The sequence below is a fragment of the Ambystoma mexicanum genome, chromosome 5q (genome assembly GCF_040938575.1).
Source record: "Ambystoma mexicanum isolate Mex_15411 chromosome 5q, UKY_AmexF1_1, whole genome shotgun sequence".
NCBI classification, from domain to species: domain Eukaryota; kingdom Metazoa; phylum Chordata; class Amphibia; order Caudata; family Ambystomatidae; genus Ambystoma; species Ambystoma mexicanum.
The window spans coordinates 182,672,286-182,688,486 of record NC_090933.1 but is presented as its reverse complement, the minus strand read 5'-3'; the positions used below and the strand labels follow the sequence as shown (position 1 = coordinate 182,688,486).

At 45.1% G+C, this 16,201-nt stretch overlaps 1 protein-coding gene across 1 annotated transcript in view; it reads left to right on the top strand.

Annotated features, from left to right (window-relative positions):
- LOC138497322 (glyoxylate/hydroxypyruvate reductase B-like) overlaps nt 1–16,201 on the top strand; it is a 742,375-nt gene that overhangs the window by 675,566 nt on the left and 50,608 nt on the right. The gene's annotated exons all lie outside the window — the stretch shown is intronic.

Here is a 16,201-nt window from a genome sequence, read left to right as displayed (position 1 = left end):
AAACTTAATTAAATGAAGTAGAGGAGCACCGCTCCCGACCACTTCGACCACTGTGTATGCGTGGTGGCGCCAGTAAGCAACCTGAGGATCCGTGAGTTCTTAGAGATGAGCGAGGCCCACTGGAGAGAAGAATCGGCTAAGTACACTGTACTTAAAAAGATCACTGAATGGGCCCAGGAAGGTTGGCCCAGTGAAAGAATCTTCCCTGAAGGAATGAGTCCCTATTGGAAAGTCAGTGATGATATATACGAAGCTGATTGATTGCTTATGAAAAGAGATTAGAACATACCCCATCATGGAATGCGCAAGATAACCCTTTGCAGAGCGCATGCAGGCCACCTAGGCAGCAACATGACCAGAGGCAGAGTACACAAATCGTACTGGTGGCCGTGCCTGGACTAAGACAGAAGGACCATGGTGGAAAGGTGCAATGAGTGCGTGCACAGCGACAAGAGGCACAATATCCGCCAAGCCTCATTGATCCCCACAGAGACTCCTGATGGTGTGTGGCACAAAGTGGGGATAGACCTTATAGGACCATTGGATTTCATGTTACCTGTATGGCATGGTAGTGGTAGACTACCTATACAAATGGGTTGAAGTGGAATTTTTACCCAACATTACAACCTTAACCGTTATAGAATACCATTTTTCAAAGAGAAGGCCTGCCCAAGGAGTTGGTCACCGACAATGGTGTTCAGCTCGTGTCACGAGAAATGGAGTTGTTCCTCTTCAAGCCCAATATCAAGCAGTTCAAGGCAAGCTGTTACCATCCACAAGCCTGTGCAAACAGATGTATAAAGGGGCACTCTACAATTGGCAGCATCCTTGGGAATGGACCCCTACAGAACAGTCAGAGAAGCCGTAGCAGTGCATCAACTGACCCCTAACACTGTCTCTAATGTGTCACTGTTTCAGATGCTGAGGGGGAGGAGGGCTGCATCCACCCTAGTTCCCCGTGGCTACCAAAGGTGTGGTGAGATAAGACGATAGACATGAAAGATTTGGTGTGGAGGATTCAAAGCCAAAGATCGGATGAAGGTCCTCAGTGATGCCCGCATAGCAACCATGAGAACCAAAGTCAATGATGGGGATCTCGTGAAGATAAAACTGCCCTATCAGGATCAAGTGACAGGGTCTAAGTACAGCCCACCAGTAGAAGTGGTAAGCAAGGAAACCAACCACCACACACCATAGATGGAAGAAAATGGAATCTAGAAAGAGTTGCCATATTTAGAAGACGGACTCTGGGTGCGAGGGAATTAGTTGAAGCAGAAGCCAATCCAGGAGAACCAAAGACAAGCCACAAACAGGAATTGGAATGAGAAAACTCACTAGAGGCGGACAATCTTGCTGAAAGCACACAAGTCGAAAGGCAAACCTCAAGTGAAGACGTTGTCACACCACAAGCACAGGACAGGACGGAAGGTACTGAGACGATGCTGTTCCGTCTGCTTCCAAGAGAGAGGCTTTCCTAGCGCGAGAGCAGAAGACCTGCGAGATACGAGGACTTCGAGATGGAGTAGGACCACGCTGCTCAAGAAGGGGAGGTATGTAGAGCTGTAGTCTTGCGAGGTTTCGCCACAGCAAGGTCTTGCGAGACTCCAGGCGGGATGTGCACACTGGGCACGCGAAGCAGCAGACTGAGCCGGGACCGCTGAACAGAGCAGAGACTCAATGCGGCTCTACGGCACATAAGCCATATTGATACAGGCACACCCCCATGACCTCCAGCATGAGTGCTTCAAAGCAGAAGTCCATTGCAAGACTGAAGTTCTTACTGAAATATACTCATTCACTGCTGCATGTTATATTTGAGTCATTTACAAATTAAATACTTCATACCTTCACACGTGAAGTGTTTCATTGAAGGCCGCTACACTCACCGTGACATCATCTTGAATTCATGGCGCACTTTTGAATATTAAGATTGTATTTTAATTGAGCGATTGGCAGATGTTATTAATCAAGAGTGCACCTGGGCGGAAAACTGAATGTGTCGAAGTTGAGACCAAAAACAGGAGCGTCTTGAAGAGGGGGCAGGGAGGGAACATATAAAATATTTTAAACCGCTTACAAGAGAAGTCGCACTGTCAAGCACCTCCGAGATCACCTGTGCAAAACACTGGCAGTGCAACGGCATTCATGTATGCAAAGCGAAAGGTAGTAAAGCTGGGGCAGAGTCAACAATACCAAGCACTATCTGACTTTTAAGAAGCTCCATACCGGTGCCAAATCTTAACGCTGTCAGAATAATGTATTTCAGAAATCAGAAAGAAACAAAACAATTGAGGGTTTGAGAAAACAGCCTAAGAGGATTAAACAAAGAAAAGCAGCAGTGACTTTTGTATCCAGTGCTCGTGCCAGGGGCCCTTTTGATAGTACTAAGCTACTTGCCGCTATAAAACGGAATAACACTTGCTATACGTTCACGTATAATGAACCCAACCAATAGTTCCTTGAATTGTTCCTCTAAGGAGCACATCTCCGTCATCACCACCAGGCACTACCAGCAGCGTCACTTAGTTCCTCTATGCAACTCTGACCATCACATTTGCATTCAGGCCTCACTGCATGATGAGCCATGGCCTAACCTGCACAAGTCGCGTGCAAAGCACCCAACTACTGCCAGAGCCAGACCACATTAATCAAACCACATCTCCCCTTTTCATTGGATGACAATCAGACTGACAGGTCTGCAGCACCACTCCTCAGTAGACCTGGGCCCCCATTCACATCCAATGCAACACTCCTTCCAAACCCCTCGACACTCAGTGATCTACGTAGTTCTCCTATACAAGGCCCAGTGCCCAGTACATTTAAGCCAAGCCGTGCACTATTAGCCACCATTCTGCCAGCGCTGTGTTTTTTCTCACTTGGCTGCGTGTGTCCGGCAGCGCAATGCGAAAACATTCTGGATCCAAAACTATTTTTGGCTGTGCCATGGAAGTCAACAGCTAAGCAGTATCTTGAAACAAAAGTGTAATGGTTGCAGCAAAGAAAGCTGTCAAACTGTTTTGCCATTTTGAGGGACAAACGGGGTGAGTTGGTTTAAATGAGTGTGGAGACGAGTCAGGCAGCAGGCTGGGTGAAAGCACACACTTGTGCTTTCAAGAGTGCTATAACGTGTTGTGTTTGCTAAGCAACTACTGCAGTTACAGAACGTTTGAAAGCAAAGACGAGACCCAGTGGTGCCTGCAGCCATGGAGCGTGCGTTTTGCGACCCCAAATGACGTCCCCGGTCCTACTCCATAAGTGGTCAGAGTTGAGCGGGACCTCAGTCCCTGACTTCCTCCTATGTTCTCTGTGGCGTTAAGGTATTGCTACCACGGTCTCTTTCACAGAGCCTACCTGCTTATTGTCTGGCCTGGTTTCTTTTGCTTCTGTTTCAGGACTGCATGTCCCAGAATACAGGAGTTGCAGCAAGAAAGAAGTGGAATGAAACCGAAAGATTGAACGGACTGTCGAGGACAACCAGTCCCATCACCAGTGGAGGAAACAAGTGTGAAGCGGGAAAAGCAACCTTACCTTGCATAGGAAGACTGAGCAGCAAAAGCACATTCCTCGAAACCTTGACAACCAGTCCCATCACCGGCGGAGGAAACAAGTGTGAAGCGGGAAAGGCAACCTTACCTTGCATAGGAAGACTGAGCAGCAAAAGCACATTCCTCGACACCTTGACAACCAGTCCCATCACCGGCGGAGGAAACAAGTGTGAAGCGGGAAAGGCAACCTTACCTTGCATAGGAAGACTGAGCAGCAAAAGCACATTCCTCGACACCTTGACAACCAGTCCCATCACCGGCGGAGGAAACAAGTGTGAAGCGGGAAAGGCAACCTTACCTTGCATAGGAAGACTGAGCAGCAAAAGCAAACTGTTCGTCTCAACATCCAAACCCTCTGGGCAGGAGGAGATTGACCCAAGCAGGCAGGTTCATAGCTAGACCAATGAAAGCCGGTAGGGCGAAGAGTAAAAGGACAAGGGCGATTGGGAGCAAAAGGCGAGCGGGACAAGACATTGATGAAATGTGTTTTGTCGAAGTCAGGGGTGGAGTTGGCTGACCAAAAGACCAGGGTGCCAATTTAAAAAAAGGTATGCACCGGCACAGAGCACTGGTGTGCTGGGGCTAACCTTGCAGATATTTTACAAACCAATTTTAAAAGTGAGTGCACACTTTTAGAGCCCCCTGCGCAGAGAGCTAAAGGCCCACCCATCTTATGCATGGGTATGACGTTTCCCTACTAACCCTAGAGTAATTTCCACAGTAATTAGGGAAATGCACCTCAAGGAGTGCTGCAGGACATTTAGAAAATATATAATGCCAATGTGCACTTGCGCCACTATTTTGATGGCACAGAAACTGGGCCACAATGTAAAACACACCAATCACTTAAAAGAAGATTCCTGCATATAAAGAAAACGAAAGGAGAAAGAATCTGGTGCCGTCTGCATGGCGGAATAAAACATCAAATAACGAAGTGGCAACATGTTCATTTTATTCAAATAGGCATCTGTGCAGGTCCAGTGGAGTAAACATTTTTTTTTTTATTGAAAGTTTCCCTTTAATTAACGGAAGAAAGCTGAGTTGCGTGAGCTGTCAGTCAGCTTTCTAAAGCTTCACCCAGCGTCAACCAGTTTCTGACTTGCATCGCCTCCTGTCCTGCCCCAGAAGTGCAAAGCATTAATATGCCAATTATCCTGTCTGCACTGCACTTCATTTGCGATCTTGCACTTTTTAAAATACAGGACATTTTGGGGCCTCTCTGCAAGCACAGCGCAGACTGAATGTGCGCCATGCACTGCTCTCCTTTACTGAATAGCTCCCCAGGCAATGGAGAGCAGACGGCGGAGAAGAGTGTGGAGTCGATTGTGGCAATGTTGGGAGGGGGTGTAGGTTAGGCATTGTGTGTGAGAGAGAGTGGTACCAAGTTCGATAGTATAGTGGAGCGTGAGCAGTTTAGAGAGGCTGGTGGAGAGCAAGAGAGAGCACGAGCGACAGTGGGAACGGGAAAGTAAGAGTAGAAGGGGGATTAGAACATTTGTGGAAGCTCAGGGTAAATTGTGTAGGTGTTTGAAAGAGAGAGAGGGGGTGACAGGAAGGCAGTGAAAGAAATGAGGCAGTAGAGGTGGTGAGAGTGGAGAGTAACAATGTGGAAGTTAGGGGGAGGAGAGGGGGGAGATACAGGGAGAAAGGAGTGAGAGAGAGTGGGAGAAGATCAGCTGAGAGAAGATGGAGAATGCTAAGAGATGGAGATTGTCAGGACATGGAGAGAGAGGTGAGAACATTAGTGGAGAAGTAGAAGGAGAGTGGGCCAAGTAAGAGAATGGAGCGGGGAGTGAGGAGATAGAGGAATCAGAGTACCAGGAATTAGGAGGACAGCAGGGAGAGGAGAAAGGAAAAATGAGGGAGGTGTGGAGAGAACATCTGGATACGATACTCATAACATATAACAAGTAAGAAACACCTTAGAAGGTCACACAGGAAGTGTGATAGAGGAGACAATATCCTTCAGAGCATCCCATTAGAGAAATCTTAGAAATAGATAGTAAGGGTTATCTGATGCCAGTAACACATTTTGGGACAATACAATTGCCAGTGTTAGGGACGCCTGGACTGGGGCAGAGGGAGCCCCTGTGGAGGTTGGGTTGAGAAAGCTTTAGAGGTGGGGGGAGGAGGGGGGTGTGTCTCTGTGTGTGTGTGTGAGTGTGTGTGTGAGAGCGCGCGAATTAGGAACAGTATTCTAAAAATCAACATCATGAAATATTCATTGCAAATGGCAATAACGATCCAATCAATGAGTGACTGTGAGTCACTATTAAAAAAAGAAGAAACGTGGAGACTGTTGCTAAAAACAGATATATGCAGGCTTAAATGATGGTATTTCCCAATCACAAATATGCCCTCCATTTTCAGTGTCAGTATAGGCATTCACTGTCATTGCTGGCAGCCATTTACACTACCAATATGACCATCGGTAGGAAGAATATGCAGCACTAATTTAGCGCTTCCGCTAATATCAACTATCTCTGGGAGAAGCCGAGTTTGGGGCTCTTTCTCCAGAAAACAAGCCGCTTGAAGTTTTAGTAATAGGATATTGCATTCATAAAATTGATTATTAAAACCAATTCCCTGCCCACTTAAATATTTTTCAGCTGACTACATTAAAAGAGCTAAAGGTGTTTAGCAGCCAAGCAAAATACTCTAAGCATCACACAAAGAAAGGTTCCAGTGCAATGTAAAAATCCAGGCAAATACCCCTGTGTTCATAGACTACAGAGTACGTATATGTAATACCCTATATTTCTATTATACCTCCATAGTAAAATTTATTTCATCGGTTGTTGTAACCACAGTCGACAGCATTTTCCCTACAAATTCTACAGGTACAAAATGAAAACAATATTTTTTTCAATATTGAAGTTTGTTACATTTTGAATTTACAGGAATGTGAGCACACAAACACAACCTTTTAGGCAAAGAAGCCCTCATCACGACCAACATCCAAGATATCCACCCTCTCACTCGAAACCCTCCCCCTCCATTCCTCTCTCTGGACATAGAAGACAGCATAAGTGAGAAACCAACAATCAGCACACAACATTCACAAGTCAATCTATTTAACATATTTGTTGAAAAAAGGGATCTATCCCAACTCTACATTTTCTCTAGTCTCCTCGAGCAGGTGGGTTTATTTATTTATTTGCGTTTTTAAAGCGCTCACACAACCCGCAGGCATGGAGGCGCTGTTACAGGAATAGTTTTTGTTTGTCTTAGTTGCATATTTATAACGCGCTTAAATACCCAGATGTTTCTAAGCGCTGACCGAACCTGTGTTGCTTCTTGTTGTCTTGTTTCCAAGGCGAACAAGTTGCCGCTGAACTATCGTCCCGGGACAGCTCCAATGGGAATTCCATTGAATATCTATCTCGGACCTTCATGAGCCATTCCTGCTTCTTTGGTGCTGTCTACTTTTTCCAATCGTGTGCCACACAGGCTCTGGCTGCCACCAACAGAGTACAAGACATGCGAGTTAGCCCTTGACTCTGCTCGCTTAAATCCTCAACTCCCAAAAGTACTAATAGCGAGGTGTGCTCTCTGACAACCCCATCAAGCTCCTTTATCTAGCACAGAACATCCCGCCAGTACCTCTGAATGTCCCCGCATCCTCACCACATATGCCAATAATCAGACTTGGCAAACCACATTTCCAACAACTGGAGTTAACGCTCGGGTACATTTTAGCCAGTTTTGCTGGCGGGTAATGCCACCTCCGAAGCAACTTAGCAGCCAACCATCCATATTGGCGAGATACTGTGTAGCGAGGCACCCTTCGAAAAATGATGGACAAATGTTGGTCCGGTATGTCCCTGTCAAAATCCACTTTCCAATTGGTCTGTGCCTTGACCAGATCCAGTGTCATCTCCAAGAGTAATTCCTTATACAAGCTTACTATCAACCCCCTAGAGCCTGTCCGCTGGATCAAAACACTTTCAAACGGAGTCACTTCCTTCTGGAGATTATCAACCCACCCTGAGTCACTAAGCGCACCCTTGCGCTGCAGATAGCGAAACACCAAAATACTCTGAATGTTAAGGCACTCATGCAGCCTCTATGAAGTTAGCAACTGTCCCTTTTCCCAGATCTGTCCTGCTTTATCCTGGTCTGCCTCAAACCACCGCTGGAAGCCCATTGGCTCATCAATAATGTCATTTAACAGAAGAGCCCAGATGCAACTCTGCGAGGAAGGCCATGTCGTGAGCCATGTCATTTTTTTTCACTCTTTCCCCACCGTCCACAATGCTGCCAACACTGGGTTTTCCAGAACTCGCCTCTGTATCTTCTATCTAGGAAGCCATGACCATTCGCCCAGCTTGCCCAGCGCCATCACAAATTCTCAAAGTGCACCCATTGTTTAGGCGATAGGGGGTCAAGATGGCCTACCACTACCCTTAATAGGGCTGCCTTGTAATACCTATTCAGGTCTGGGAAACCAACCCCTCCAATGTCCTTAGGCAATATAAGGTTATAATAAGCAATCCTCGGCTTTGCTCCCTTCCAGAGAAACCACAAAAAGGCCAGGCGTACCAACGTTAGGAAATCTGGGGACACCACCGTCTGGAGTATCTGACACAGAAATACAAATGTTGGTAATAATGTCACATTAATGCAGTTCAATCTGGCCATCCATGATAGCATCATTTTACCACATCTCTCCAGTCGCAACAAACCTAATTCCACAGGGGCAGATAGTTGGACACAAATATATTATGTAACCTCTGTGGAATATACACCCCCAGATACCTGAACCCATCCTCATTAATGACAAACGGTAGACTTTGCATATACTCTAAATCGGCGTTACCTGGCGGCCCCACCAGGATTGCCACCAACGTTTCCAAGTTTATTTCAAACCAGAGAATCTACCATAAATCTTGAGTCCCCTAAGAAGGGGAGGCAGTGAGCTCCATAGGTTTGTCATATACAGTAAATGCATTCTTTCGGCGCTGGACTGCCCCTGGGCAGGACAAAGGCTGATATGCAGGGAAATTTCTTCTCTGTGAAAGGGACAGTGAGCTAAAGACTTGGTAGAGTCTCTCCCAGGGGTTATTCACCCAAGAACAAGTCATTGGGCTGTGTTCGTGCTGGTAGAGAGATTCCCAGACCCCCCTTTGTTTTGAATAAATTAACTTTGCGTTTCACCCTAAGTTAACAGGGCGATCCAGACGTGGACCCCTTGCTCACTGTTCTTAGAGAGGCAACAGTTTCACCTCACTGATGATGCCCAACAAGGCTGAAACACGTGTATGGGGTTACTGATGGTACTCTTGTTCAGAGGAGAATTGCCTAGCATTTCGGCGCTGGACTGCCCCTGGGCAGGACAAAGGCTGATATGCAGGGAAATTTCTTCTCTGTGAAAGGGACAGTGAGCTAAAGACTTGGTAGAGTCTCTCCCAGGGGTTATTCACCCAAGAACAAGTCATTGGGCTGTGTTTGTGCTGGTAGAGAGATTCCCAGACCCCCCTTTGTTTTACAGTAAATGCATTGTCTGCAAAGAGGCTCAGCTCAGTTTGTAGAATCGGCCCTGGACCTCCACCTCTTTAATGGAACTGTCCCTTCTGACGCAGGCTGCCCACAGCTCCATCACCAAAGCATACTGCAGATGTGATAGCAGGCATCCCTGTTTGGTGCCCTTCTCTAGGGGTGAAAGATGACGTTTCCTCCCCATTCACCATGACCTTACCCAAAGATCCTGAGTAGAGCGTTGTTAGCGATCTCATTCACTTACTACCCAACCCCGACTTATGCAGAACTGCCTTTAGAAAAGCCCAATTCACCCGATCAAAGGCCTTCTCGGTGCCCAAGGAGAGGATCATCGTTCTGTCCACACCCACCTAATGTGATGCCATCAAGCCCAAAGTTTTCTGCAGATTATCCAAGCTTTGTCTATTGTGCACGAAGCCCGCCTGATCCCGATGGACCAACTTAGGGAGTACTGCTCTAGTGTAGAAGCAAAGATCTTAGTAAAAAGCTTTACATCGAAAATGAACAACGAGATGGGCTTATTTGCCAAGCACTGGGTCAGGTCTTTCCCCTCCTCTGGGATAACTGTAATTAGTACTTCATGAAAGGAGGGGGGAGCACCCCCCACCCACTCTTGATCATTGATAACTTTCACAGGAACTGGCACAAAAAGATCCCCATACAACTTATAAAAGGCTGATGTAAAGTCATCTGAACCTAGGGCCTTCCCGGATTCTATATGTAGGATAGCATTCTTAACCTCTGCCACCAAAATGTCAGCCTCCAAGAACTCCCTGTCTGTCAAATATAGTGATGGAAGCCGCAGATCATTCGGGTATATCTCCATCTCAGGCTCGAGGCGCCTCGTCTCCTTGGCTACATAAAGGTTCATAGAAATCTGCAAAGCAAGCAAGGATACTCTCCAAGGACCTTGCCACCTGAACCTTCCTACCAATGATTCTGTTTACCAGCATGGTGCCTACTCTGTCACCCTACTCATAACATCTCTTTCTAGTGGTTCATAGTGATAATATCGAAAACCAAAATCTCGAAAACCAAAATCTCGAATACAAAAGGCCGAAAAATAAAATATCGAATTTTTTTTTCAATGTGTTTTTTTTTAAATGGGGGGGTTCCCCCCCCAACCCCCCTTTTTTTTCATTTTTTTTTTATTTTACCCCTTTTCTTTACTTACCTGACCCCAAAAACATATATAAATAAATAAATAAATAATTCGATATTTTTTTTTTCGATATTTTTTTTTTCGGTCTTTTTGTATTCGATATTTTGGTTTCGAGATTTTGACTGACTACCCTTTCTAGTATATATCATGCTTCTATGGACTTGCCCTAGCGTCAGGAAGTGTAGTTTGTGTTTCTTTTCCCTAATGGCGAGAAGAATCTCTTTCCCGTCCTCTTCTGCACCGCGCAGTAGTGCTGTGCTCTAACACCTTGAAGCATCTGTGTGCTAGATGGAATTACCAATAACATATCTCAGACCAAATAGGGGTGGGATTGGATTAGGGGAACATGTCTACATATAGAAAATATGTGTCTTAGTCCCTCATTGGCGGTTTCTTCTCTGTGAGACACACCTTGAGCTACTTCTATACACGTGGTGTAAGATACTCGCCATAGCAAAGAATATGGCAGCAGAATAATACTTTGCAAAAGTGTATGTAAAAGTGCATGGCAGGGTTTTCTAATTGGTTGGCAACCCAAATCCAACCTTTGACATTCGGCTTGCTGTTTTCTCAATTAATCTGCCCTCTCTCATTGGTAGGATTCATGCCAGTGTCTTCTGTTTGAAGGCTGACATTGCCAGTCTGCACTGTCTGCACTGTCTCGGGACATTGGAGGGAGTGTATGCCCACCATTATCTTAGCTTTAGACTTAATGAGTAGCCCTTGTTTGTGAGCTCTTCGTCACGTGTTACAAGACCATGAAATTGTCCATATCGACGGGGCTTTTAACACCATTTGATTCAATTATGCTCGGTGCAGCCTCTTGGCCTTTAGGGATTTGCTCACTCTATCCCATATAAATTTCATGCCCTTTTAATTGTCCAATATTTGGCATCTGTAAATGTTCTTGTTCCTACTAATCTTAGGGACATATTTTCTTGCACATGGTCTGCTCGTTAGACTCCCTTTGTGCTTTTCCTCCATCTCCTGAAATAGCATCCTTGGTCCTCAACCAATATACTCCTCTGTTTTGAAAGGGAAAAAAACTTCATCATCATCTTTCCACGTTAAGATCCTGGGCTCGTATTTTGAGGTAGCTGGGTTAATTGACATAAGCCGGTGTCCATCTTCCTCTAGTGGTCGTCTTAAACGTTGAATATATACCTCTCATAAGCAAGCTTCCATGCATTCTTTCTACCTTGCGTTTCAGTGTATGTACAGTTATTGACCAGTGAGTCATTCATTCTTCTTTGTGTTCATACTGCATCAGTGCTTCAGTTACATCGTCATTCTTAAGCATTTCGGTGCTGCACTGCCCATGTGGGCGGGACAAAGATTGATATGCAAATGGAATTTTTCCCATCTGTGAAAGGTACAGTGAGCAAAAATTGATGCTTGCAAACTCTCAAAGTGGGAAAAAACCAAAGACAGGTTATCATGCCATGTTCTTTCTGGAGAGGGGAGCCTGCTACCTTTTTTGAGTCATTCTTAAGTATTTTCATATTGTTTCAGCATAGGTTCTTATGTCTTCTTTATGACATTCTCTTGCTGTCGTCGGACTTTGTTTTAATGCACATCCATTCTGTTTCTGGCTGTATTTTGACATATCAGCAAAGTGCATCCTTCTTGGTAACTTTCCTCCACTATGTCAGCTTGAGGGTACACTCTGACAGGTTGTCTGAGTGCATATCGTCTCTCATATACTCTACGAGGTGTAGTATCATTGCAAGGATTCCGGTAGGTTGAATTTAGGGGGAAGGACTGGGTCACAGGCTGACTTACCTGTTGCTCGGGAAGGATGATACCAGCCTCCTGCTTCTGAGGAGGCTCAGATTGTGGGCAATACCAAGAGGTAAAGCCTGCATTCAGAACTTTCTGTTTGGCTGGGCAGGTCCCTGACACTCCCCTCCTGGGTGCTGATATTCATTATTGGGCCCAGTGACTAGAATGGTTGTAAATATACATGTAATAAATCTCTAACTAAGGATAGATGATAGTAGTTCGTCCAATTCTTGATTTTCTCTTTGTATTCCATCATGGCTCTTTGTCTGTCATCCCAATATGATGGTGACAAGGGGGCAGGGACTAGGGAGAAGACAGGTACCTCCTCCTCTACATTCCCCCCTCTGGTCAAGTTCTCGACCAAACTCTTCGCTTCTGCTTCTGCCACTCTTGCTATATCTTCTTCTATCATTTCATCATATTTTCTTTTCTTCGGAACCCACATCTTCATCCCCCCCCTTAGGTTACCAGCATTTTCTATATGTTCATCCACACTCCAAGTCATGAATCGGCAATTTACTGTTGGTGAACAGAATATCCATCGTCCCACATACTACTTCCGAACCTTGGGATAACGATACTTAGTTCCTGGAGATGCAAGGGTACTTTTCTTTATGTGCTCTTGGGTGCTGACTTCAGTTTGCTCAATTGTTCCATCGTGAATATCAACCATTATCTTCATTCCAATAGCTTTCTTGGCGGTCTTCTTGCATTGTCCCATGATGTGCCTTATGAGACAGAATCCTAGCAATACGAACACTAGTATTGCTCCAAGCATCTTGAAAGCGTTTGCTAGTCAAGTTGGAATCCATGAAAACAAAGATGTAAACCAATCATCATCTTCTATTTCATCAACTTCCTCGACCATCTTCATGTGCATGGTCGTTAATGTGGTTATTGCTTCAGTTAATGTTCCATTTTCGGTATCATAAGAAGGTATGTACTTGCAGCAAGAAGGTCAAACCCTGGCACACACGCCTCCTTACATTGCTGTAATCAAATCCAGGACATGCTTATTCTGAAGAGTCATCAGCCTAATGGCTCTCAGTTCTTCTATAATTGCCTTGAATCCTTTTATTGTTGATTTGATTGTTTGCAACAGCTTCCATCTTGTAATTTGGAGCCATTAAGCGTTTACTGCAGTTTGAAGTCCTGGCAAGAATATAGATGTCATTATAAATGCCGTCTTGCTGAACAGTTTATGCTCATCTGGAATTTTGTCATAAGCATTTATTGATTTTGATGAAAAGTAATTGCTTCTGAATCAGCGAAATTCAGGTGTTCTTCTCTTTCTTAAATTGTCATCCATTTTTGGAAACTCTTCAATATGGAGATCGTTTTGTGGGATTACCAATGCGGGTAGATGTATCATCACTATGGAGCATATCCCTCCCCAGTTCTTAGGCAACTGCATGTAGGCTCTGGATACAGAGGCCCAATATTGATCCATTAATAATGCAGTTCCTCCATCCATTCCTGGACTTCAATTATATGTTTACATCCTTTAGTCGCCCCAACCAGGATCCGACCATTGTTCCCGAAGCATGTTGTTGTATTTTTTAGCGGTATTCCAGGAACATCCACCGCACAACACTTAGCATTAAAATGCAGCCAACCCGCAAAAACCACTCTGGCTGCTCACATACCAAGTGCACCCAAGCACTATATGCTACACTACTCTTTCAACTGATATGGACCACGGTCCCCGAGGGCCTTCAACCCACATCACTTTGAGATCATACCAATGGCACATAAAGCACTATACAAATGCACTATAACATAACATACTGGCTGATTCTTCCTTCAATATATGTGCAGGGCAGGCCAATAGCCCTTCTTCCCATCCAGTAGTAGTGAGAATGCGTCCATATACCACCAGTTGAGGTCTTTCTCCACATCTTGGCTATCCTGGTTTTTCAATAGTGTCTGAGCAATTCAACCTATCCATCTGGACAACTCTTATTCGTTCTCCTATCTGGGATGGATACATGAGCTTCTTTGTTGTCCATCCTAATCAAATGTTCATCTTTCTTCTCTTCACATAGGTATCTTTATATGGGAATGTCGCTTTTGTTCGCCATCGCAATATCGCCCATTTTCCTTCAAGTTGTCCTCTGCTTGTGCATGCTGCTAGATGACTGAGGCATTTGGCATCATATGGTGACATTGCTCTTGCAATAAAAGTTGCTGTCGCACTTATGGCGTACAGCAGGGTTGTCCAACATGCGGCCCTCGGGCCGCGATGCGGCCCTCCAAGCCATTTTATGTGGCCCTCGAAGCCCAAGAGCACAGACAAAGCATTAGGGTTACTTTTGTATGTTTTGCATTTATTTTATATGCAGTTAGTGTTGTGGCTGCAGTTTCAGGGTAGGAATCGTAGTCCACACACATTCAATTTCCATTGGCTGAGAAACAGCCAATGAAAATACTGTTACCATGCAAGGCAGGTCGTAGTAGTGGAAATAAATACAAGAAATACATGCCTTGACCGGTAACACTATTTCCATTGGCTGTTTCTCAGCCAATGGAAATCATAATCATGTAATGTGTGGGTGGAGTGACGGGCACACAGCGCCACCTTCACACATCTGCCTTGCCGAGCCCAGGGCAAAGCCTGCGTGAGCCAGCAGCTCAGCCCAGGTTCACAGTGCCACGTGTGGTGCGCACCGAGGCCTAGTTCTCCTTGCCTCCAGCAGTGAGAAGTACTGCCTGCTATATTTTCCGATGTATGTTTGTGGCATGCAGTGCTTTTGAGCCTTCAAAATACTGCTGGCCAGATACACTGAAACACAAGTATCTGGCCAGCAGTATCTCGGAGGCTCAAAAGCGGCACGGGCCACCTTAATGTTTGAACATTCCGCTGGGGAGGGAGGGTACAATTTACATCACGTTTTGACAAAAACCTCCCCCTACTGTTAGAATTGCGTCACAAAAGGAATGATTTTCCACATGATTTCACTGCATGTGGGAATGAATTCTTTGCCAAAATGGCTAGGCAACACAATCACGCCATCCATACTCGGAAAAGCAGCACAGCAGGTAAAATGCCTGGGGCTCTATCTAGTTTTTTTTTTGCAACTGACAAGTGCTAATCTGGACGAGGCAAAACAGCCCTTGGGAGGTGTCCAGCTCCCTGTTGGAGGAAGGCCAGCTAGGGAGTGAATTTTCAGAGTGCATAGCACCGTAGCCCACCAGATCCAAGACACTGTGGGCTTTACAGCAGACACCATGAGGTCAATTCCCTCCCCGGTTCCTACAACATGGGCCTCAGCTGGGCTGAAGTGATCCGAGTACCGGCGCACCGGCCGCCCCTGGGCGCTGGGAGAGGAGTCTAGTTCTTCATACTTTAAGATTGTGCTCACATTGCGTTTCTTCAATTAGGTTCACCTTTGGGTGATCGCTTTTCCACATTTTATCTGTTGAATTGGATTATACTTCTTTCATTAACACAGAAGTAATGAATGCATTACAAAAGATAAGCTGCCATATGTATTAGGCACACTGCACAGGCTGCATCAATCATTAACACAGAAGTAATGAATGTGTATTACAGAGATAAGCTGCCATATGTATTGGGCACACTGCACAGGCAGCATCAATCATTAACACAGAAGTAATCAACGTGTATTGAAGATAAGCTGGCATATGTATTGGGCACACTGCACAGGCAGCATCAATCATTAACACAGGTAATGAATGTGTATTAGAGATACTCTAGCATATGTATTGGCACAACACTGCACAGGCGGCATCAATCATTAACACAGATAATGAATGTGTATTACAGAGATGCTGGTATATATATTGGGCACACTGTACATGATCAGGCAGAATCAATCATGCTTTGTACAGGACAATGCTGGCTTAAATTGGGAACAGCCATGATAGACCTGTTGCTACAGAGGCATATTTTGAGCACAACCAGCATGACCATGTGTTACATCAGTGACAGTGCTGTCTTATACTGTGGACATACAGATCATTAAAATGTGATATGTTGTAAAATGTTCTCGTCTACTGTTGGTGACATGGAATTTTCATATTCCCTTTAGAACTGATTGTAAACTTATGGCTTTTTGATCAACTTTTCTGCTGTACAATGCACCATTTCAACCCTATATTTGAAAAAATATTCTTGGAGGGGGAGCTCCCCCCAAACCCTCCCTAGATCCTTGTAGCTCCTTTGCTACGCTCGGTTGCCCCCACTATTTCA